We start from the raw sequence: 8,754 nt of genomic DNA on the forward strand, positions 1-8,754 counted from the left end.
ACACGAGTTGCCCAGTTGCCACTGAGCCGATTCCAACTCATGGTGACCCCATGTGTGTCAGAGTAGAACTGTGCTCCATAGAGTTTTTAATGGCTGGTTTTTCAGAAGTAGGTTGCTGGGCCTTCCTTCCCGGGTGCCTCTGGATGGACTCGAACCTTCAACTGTTTAGTTAGCAGCTGAGCATGTTAACCATTTGTACCACCTGGAGATTCCAAATATTAAAAAAAAAAGAAGAAGAAATTGATATTTCAAATATAGACGGATGTGATTAAAATCATGAATGCGTTACTCAAAGATAGGATACACTTGTGTCAGTAAACACATTTGAAACTATGTTTATTAGGATTAGGTTTGATTGTTTGATTTTTTTGAAAGCAACAGAGAGTGGCTTAAACAAGAGAGAAGCTTATATCTCTCTCATATAAAGGAAGCCCTGAGGTAGGCTGGCCAGGGTAGAGCAGCTTCACATTAGATAAGGGTCCCAGGCACCTACATTTCTTCAACACTATCCTAATGACTGGCTTTCATCCTCATAGACTAAGAGGGCTGCTGGAGTGCCAGTCATTGTATCAGCATTGCAGGTCCAAGTAAAGTGATAGAAAAGGGTCTGCTCAGCTAGGTCAGCTCCCTTTAGGTAGCCTTCTTGGAAACTTCCTAAAAACCAAGGGGCAGTTCCTCAAAAAGTTAAACATAGAGTTACCATATAACCCAGCAATTCCATTCGTAGATATATACCCGAGACAATAGAGGGAAAAAAATGTCCACATGAAAATCTGAACATGAATGTTCATCGCAGCACTATTTATAAGGGCCAAAAAGTAGTAACTACTCAGATACGTCAACTGATGAATGAATACACAAAATACGGTATAGTCACACAATGGAGTATCATTCAGTCATGAAAAAGGACAGATGTATAGGTACATGATACAATATGAAAGAACCTTTAAAACATGATGCTAAGTAAAAGAAGCTAGACACAGAAGACCACATATTCTGTGATTCCGTTTATACAAAGTATCCAGAATGAGTGAATCAACAGAGAGAATGTAGATTAGTGATTACTAGGGGAGGGGAATGAAGGGTGACTGTTAATGGGTATGGTTTTTTTGGGGGTGATTAACATATTCTAAAATTAGATAGTGGTGGTGGCTGTACACTTCTGTGAATAAGATAAAAACTCACTGAATTGTACATTTTAAAAGGGGGACTTTTATAGTATGTAAGTTACATCTTTTTGGGGAAATGGTCTGCCTCTAGGCTTCCCTTCCAGGCTGCCTAAGTAGAGGCCTTAGCCCCAGAGCATTCTCTGATAAGGAGGCTGGGAATTAGGTCACCTTCTCTCTCCTAGTTCCTTCTCCTTATCAGAGAAGCCTTCTCCCCTGTTCTGGGCACACAGTGACTTTCTCTGTCTCTTGAACAGCACAGGCTCCATATGGCACGTGGCCAGCCCCACTGCTATATCTGTTCACAGCAGGGAGGGAACGGCTCAAGAGAGGGGATGTTTCAGATTGTAAGAGCCAGCCTCAAGAGGTGGACTGAAGGGGAAACAGGCTTTGTGAGGCCAAACATGGGCGCCCCGTGTGGTATGCCAGTTCACTACAGTTTGCATTCTTATGTAAGCCCGTGGCGTGCAGCCGCTATTGTCCACCACCACTATAAAACCTCTGCCCTTCCACTGTGGAATGCAGAGTCTGCTCTGGTCCTGCCGCCACCCAAGACTTGGTCTCGTAGATGAGTCTCCCTAATAAACTCCTTTAGTGCTAAACTGCAGTTGCCTGCCTCTTTCTTTGGTCTCTTGGCACCCTCCGTTTTTGGAGGCAAGTTTCAAGTTACTAGTTCATGCCCAGACACATCTCAATAAAGCTATTACAGCAAAAGAGCAGGTTACAAAAAGAGGCTGCAAGATAATAGGACTTTATGTACAAATACACGTAGAGCAGTGAAAAGCTGGGACGTGTCAATCAGAAGATTAACAGTGCTCATTCCTAGGTGGCAGCATCACTTCTGAATCCTTTTTTTCTCTTTATTTGTTCAATACGTGTTGCTGAAACTTTGCATAAAGGACATAGATTGTTATTGAATTATAAAAAGATAACATGGAAAACAGGAAAAACAAAATTTTGATGCATTGTAATTGTGGAAATTCTTTTCAAGAAAGCCTAGACTTCTGTCTTCATAATCGCTGATTGGAAAACTGACTCTTTTTTTGGATACTCGTTTGTCTGGTGGCTTGCCAAAATTTAAAATCAGCAAGATTTGGGCGCTTTCTCTGTCAGGCAAAAATTATTTGTAACGGAGATGTAATAAATTGTGAGAAAGAATGTTCATTTTTGCTTTTGGAAGCAAAGGTCTTAATAATTACACCCTGTTGCTGATTGACTCTGTTAAGATGACAGACCAAGTGATGGGAAACAAAGATCTTGATTTTTTTTTTTTGTTGTTTGTTACTATTTTAATGTTTTGATTGGGAATATTTTTCAGTAGTCAATCTTCAGAAAGACAACTCTTGACATTCAAAACCGAGTTTCAGGAAAAAAAAAAAATTGAGTTGATGGTATCAAAGTATCAACATGAGATGTTTTCCTTGTGGGCAAGTGTGGTTTTTTTGAGGTCTTTATTAAATGCCTTCAACATCCTCATCATTGACTCTTATGGGTTTTCATAGTTATATTCATGCCCATCTGACGGACGGTTCCTTCAGAGAGTGGAAAGAGCATGGATGGAGGATTCAGGAAGCCCAGTGTCCACTTCTCTGGCTTAGGCTGACCATCACAGTGACGTCTGGCCGTCTGCAGGGAGTTAGTGTAGTGTCCTCTTCTGTAATATTGGCCTAAGAATGTAACCTTCTGTGGACTCTGTGAGAATCACATGTAATCATGTATGCAGAACACGTTCCAAAGTCCTCTTGAATCCTGTCAATTCCTACTCAAAGTGACCCTATGGGATGTAGTAGAATCGACCCAGAGGGTTTCCAAGGCTGTAGTCTTTACTGGAGCAGACCTCCACATCTTCCTCCCACAAAGCAGCTGGTGAGTTTGAACCGCCAACCTTTTGGTTAGCAGTGGAGCACTTATTCACTGCACCACCAAGGCTTCTCCCTGGATCATGAAAGGTACTTTTATTTCCATAGTACAAATCAGAGTTTCCCCGAAATACGGGATGAATAACGTTAGTTGTGTGTGGGACCTGTATTAAGTTGGAGTAAAGTCTCCCCATTGTGTTTAAATTGAGAAACTGTTGGAAGCATCTTCATTCAAATCTGTTAATAACTCTGCTTTAGGGATAGAACAGACCAAGGTGTTGTTTCCAATGCCACTAGATCTCAGTTCTGCTGATCGTATTGGCAATTAATCAATCAGTCAGTGCAAATAGTGTTTTTCTGATGATGAGAAGGAACATGGAACCCTTGTATGCTGCTGGAGCACTTGAAGGATGGCTTGGCTACTGTGACATGTATTTAGCAAAATCTATTGGAATTTGAAACATGCACCCACATAGCCCTGAAATTCCAGTTCTAAATGCGTCTCGGCTAGATCAAAGCTTGGGCATGGATTCAGAGAGACGCGTACATGTGTCTTCATTGCAGCATTTTTTAAAATATCAAGAAGTTGAAAAGCACCTAGATTCCCATCAAGAGGTGTATTTATTTTTTTAAATAGTACATTTGTGTAATATAGTCTCATGCAGTAATTATGAGGAATAGCCTAAATCTATGTATATCAACAAAGATTGGCCTCAAAATGTAATGCTTAGTGGGGGGAAAACCTCGGATAATAATACGCATGATAGCACTTGCGTGAGGAGGCGTTGGTGGTTCAGGGGTAGAATTCCCACCTTCCACGTGGAAGACCCAGGTTCCATTCCCGGCCAGTGCATCTCACGTGCGGCCACCATCCGTCTGTCAGCGGAGGCTGCAAGTTGCTATGATGCTGAACAGGTTTCAGGAGAGCTTCTAAACTAAGAGGAACCAGAAGAAAGGCCTGGGGATCTTCTTCAATATCACCCACTGAATAAACAGTGTGGATCACAACGGTCTGATCCCACTGTGCGTGGGGTCGCCACGCGTCAGGCCAACTTGACGGCAGCTGAAAACAAGTTGATGCCACTCGTGTAATTGCAAAAAGAGACACACTGAGTTAATTCAGTGGCTGCTACGTGAAAGAGGACATTTGGGAAGGATGTCCTGGGACAGAGGCATGCAGGGGTGTTTTGACGGCATAGCAGAGGTTGGAGCTGTAGGATCTTCCAAGAGGACGCCGAGATTTGCCGCAGGAAATGTAAGCTTATCTGTATTGCTTCCATTAGAAACATATCTACAAAGAAAGGAGGCAGCAATAATTCAAACACATAACATCACAGTTAAAGGGAATTACGAGCCCAATTCTCTATGAAACGATACCGCAGGCTGCCTCATTTACCATTGCCTGACGCTCATGCAGTCGTATTATGCGATAGCACGGGGAAGGGTGAGGTTTGCCTTAATTTACCCGCGTGTTGCTTTACTTTTATTACATCCATATATCTGGTGTTGAATATCTCCCGTCTCCAAGTAGAGTACCAAATTTAGAATTAAATTATTTAGCATCTACTTATAGTGGGTAGCAGCCTTGAGTTATGGCTGCGCCGTCGCTCGTGGAAACTGCCCTTGCTTGTGCTGGGATCTCCAGAGTGCTGTAATGCTAAAATGCCAGGCCTCTTTCCCTGCTGAAGCGATGCAGCTAACAAGGGGTGCAGAAATAATGGCCTAATAGCCACAATAATTACATCACGCCGCCTGCAGCTGCTCATCAACGTGCTTCGTACACACACTCCAGTGTTGTAGATCACCGGTAATGCGTGGTTGCCGTGGGTTTGTGATTCCACAAACCCTACCAACCCGCTGTCCACTGCTTCGAGGAAAGATAAAACTCTACCCTCATTGGATTACGAAAAATGTCTGCAATTGCAGAAATACCTAATGCGACACATTGCGGTCCATCTGGAAAACTACAAGCTGCTGTTTGTCGTTTTGTAAATTTCTGACCTTAAAACTGCAGTGAATATGTTTGTGTATATATACTGCCATCAAGTTGACTATAACACATAGGGACCCTATAGGACAGAGCAGAACTGCCCCATAGGGTTTCCATGTAGCAGATAGTGGATTCGAACTGCTGACCTTTTAATTAGCAGCTGTACCTCTTAACTAATATGCTGCCACGGCTCCATATGGGGCCTTGGTGGCGCAGTGGCTAAAGAGCTTGGCTGCTAACCAAAAGTTCAGCAGTTTGAACCCAGCTGCCACCCAGCAGGAAGAAGATGTGGCAGCCGGCTTCCGTGAGGATTTACAACCTTGGAAACCCGATGGGGCGGTTCTACTCTGTCCTTGCAGTGTTGCTATGAGTTGGAATTGACTTGATGGCAATGGATAAACAATGGGTAATAAATAGAGGGAGAATATACAGAATGCAGAATTATTGAACAATATCATTAATATCACACACAAGTAATATCACACACAAGTAAAATTTTGCAGAACATCGTTCAAAAGCAGCAGCAGCAGTATATCTGCACGGAACTGCCAGAAGCTCAAGCCGGATTCTGAAGAGGACGTGGAACCAGGGATATCATTGCTGATGTCAGATGGATCCTGGCTGAAAGCAGAGAATACCAGAAGGATGTTTACTTGTGTTTTATTGGCTATGCTAAGGAATTAGACAGTGTGGATCATAACAAATTATGGATGACACTGCGACGAGTGGGAATTCCAGAACACTTAATTGTGCTCATGAGGAACCTGTACATAGGCGAAGAAGCAGTCGTTCAGATAAAGCAAGGGGATACTGCATGGTTTCAACTCAGGAGAGGTATGCGTCAGGGTTGTATCCTTCCACCATACGTATTCAGTCCGTACACTGTGCAAATAATCCGAGACGCTCGACTGTATGAAGAAGAACGGGGCATCAGGATTGGAGGAAAGCTCAATAACAACCTGTGATATGCGGATGACACAACCTTGCTTGCTGAAAGTGAAGAGGACTTGACGCACTGATGAGAATCAACGACTATAGCCGTCACTATGGATTGCAACTGAACATAAAGAAAACAAAAATCCTCACAGCTAGACCAATGAGCAATATGATGATAAACGGAGAAAAGATTGAAGTTGTCAAGGATTTCATTTTATTTGGATCCACAATCAACAGCCATGGAAGCAGCAGTCAAGAAACCAAACAACGTATTGCATTGGGCAAATCTGCTGCAAAAGGACCTCTTTAAAGTGCTGAAGAGCAAAGATGTCACCTTGAGAGTTAAGGTGTGCCTGACCCAAGCCATGGTATCTTCAATCTCATCATGTGCATGTGAAAGCTAGACAATGAATAAGGAATACCGAAGAAGAATTGACGCCTTTGAATTGTGGACGGCACCTAACAACAGCATGTAAAACAGTTGCCGTTAAGTCGACAACTATGAATTGTGGTGAACCCACGTGTGTCAGAGGAGAACTGTGCTGTGCAGGGTTTTCACCAACTGATTTTTCAGAAGTAGATTGCCAGACCTTTCTTCCAAGCTGCCTCTGAATGGACTGGAACTTCCAACCTTTTGGTTAGCAAACTGAGTACATCAATCGTTTGCACCACTTAGGGACTCCATGCTTGCATGGTATGTGTTTGCGCGTATAGGCAGATCCTTTGGTTTCTTCTGTATGATGCTGGATGGTTATCAGTAGAAGTCCTACAGGGCAAAATATATCTATATATCTATACTAATACCTATACCTATTGTAATGGATTGAATTGTGTCCCCCCAAAATACGTGTCAGCTTGGTTAGGCCATGTGTGGTTGTCTTCCATTTTGTAAATTTTCCTATCTGTTGTAAATCATAATCTCTGTCTGCAGTTAAAAAGGATTTGGGTGGGATTATAACACCCTTACTAGGATCATAGGCCTCATCCAATGTAAAGGGAGTTTCCCTAGAGTGTGGCCTGCACCACCTTTTATCTCTCAAGAGATAAAGAGGAAAGGGAAGCAAGCAGAGAGTTGGGAACCTCCTACCACCAAGAAAGCAGCACCAGGAGCAGAGCGTGTCCTTTGGACCTGAGGTTCCTACACTGAGATGCTCCCAGACCAAGGGAAGACTGATGACAAGGACCTCCCTCCAGAGCCTTCCCCTGGAGCAGGCACCCTGAATTTGGACTCCTAGCCTACTGGACTGTGAGAAAATAAACTTCTCTTTGTTAAAACCATCCCCTGTGGTATTTCTGTTATAGCTGCACTAGATAACTAAGACGCCTATATATGCAGAATGCAAAGTCTAAAAGCATTTTTACGTGCTAAGGTTCATGCACGTGTGTGGTTATATTTGTTTTTGTAGGTGTTCACCGTAAAAAGGCCACTTCTGTCTACGTCTCTGACATAGCCTTAGTGTCCCTGAGGCTGAGGGCTGATCACCTGCCCAAGTAGGCCCTGTCTTCAGGCTGCGCCTCATGGCCCTGACAGCCCTTTGTGCATCCTGTCAGAGGTCTTGAAACCCCGGGTTTCCCTGATGTGCTCAGCTCCATAGAACCAAGCTGTGTTTGGGTTATCTGTTTCTTGAAGGCCAGAGAAGTAGTTTAGACAGATAATGGTATTTCATGGAACATTAAAAAAAGAAAGAGAAGAAAAGTTACAGGATCCAGCCAAGAGGCTTTATTTACAGTCCGACTGTAAAAGATATCATCCTGTTTCATATGTTCTGGGAATTCCATTCTGATAACTCTTCTCTTGAACAGGACGTCTTCTTTTATTTTTTAAGCGTATGTGTCCTAGGTTTTTTTTATTGTTTCTAAAAGTGGCTTTCTTCTGACAGCGTTCACCTTCCATGCTGTGTACTGATTAGTTCAGGGAGCCTCCGTTTGGCTTCCGAGTCGATAACCCCAGTGACTAACAGTGACACCAGGTAGCCCACGTACTGCTCTTCCCAGCAACGGCGTTTGAACGTAGGTGTAGTTGGAGAAATTAGCAATAAAGGTGTGGGGTCTGATCATCCTACTTTTGATCTCATTTTTTTCCTAATAAAACTTTTGAGTTATAAATCACCTACCGTAAAGTTCACCTATGTTAAGTGTGTAGTTGAATGAGTTCTAGCAGATTTATTGGGTAGTTCAACCGTCACCACAATCCAGTCTTAAAAACACTTTCAGCATTGTTGGCAATTTGATCCCATATAGATAGTTCTTTAAAAAAAGCTCAAGGCAAACATTTTCACTAGTTAAGCTAAACTATTATTTGGTTTTCAGAAGACTTCAGGGGATATTTTTGGGTTAAGGTTTAAAGATTACCTGAGGGAAATAGTTTGAGTGGATCATCCAAACTCCATGGCTCCAGAAAGTCTGGAGTCCATGAGAGTTTGAAATTCTGTTCTGTATTTCCCCCTTTTGATCAAGGATTCTTCTATAGAATCCTTGCTAAAATGCTCGGTAATGGTAGCTGAGTACCATCCAGTTCTGGCCTAATGGCAAAGGTGGCAGCAGCAACTCAAAAGATTAGATGGGAACCTTAGAGGGCAGTGAGTTTATGATAATGGGGGAGGAGGAACAACTCAGGAAAGGAGGGTGAGAGTGGTTGCACAACTCAAAGAATGTAATCAACATCCCTGAATTATATATGTAGAAACTGTTGAACTGGTATGTTTTGGTGTGTATATTCTCAACAACAACGAGAAAAGCAAAACAAAACAGAAAAACCCTTTCAGCACTAGAGGAAGTCCCCTTTCACCCATGGGAGTGAATC

The sequence above is a fragment of the Loxodonta africana genome, chromosome 19 (genome assembly GCF_030014295.1).
Source record: "Loxodonta africana isolate mLoxAfr1 chromosome 19, mLoxAfr1.hap2, whole genome shotgun sequence".
In the NCBI taxonomy this organism is placed as follows: Eukaryota; Metazoa; Chordata; class Mammalia; order Proboscidea; family Elephantidae; genus Loxodonta; species Loxodonta africana.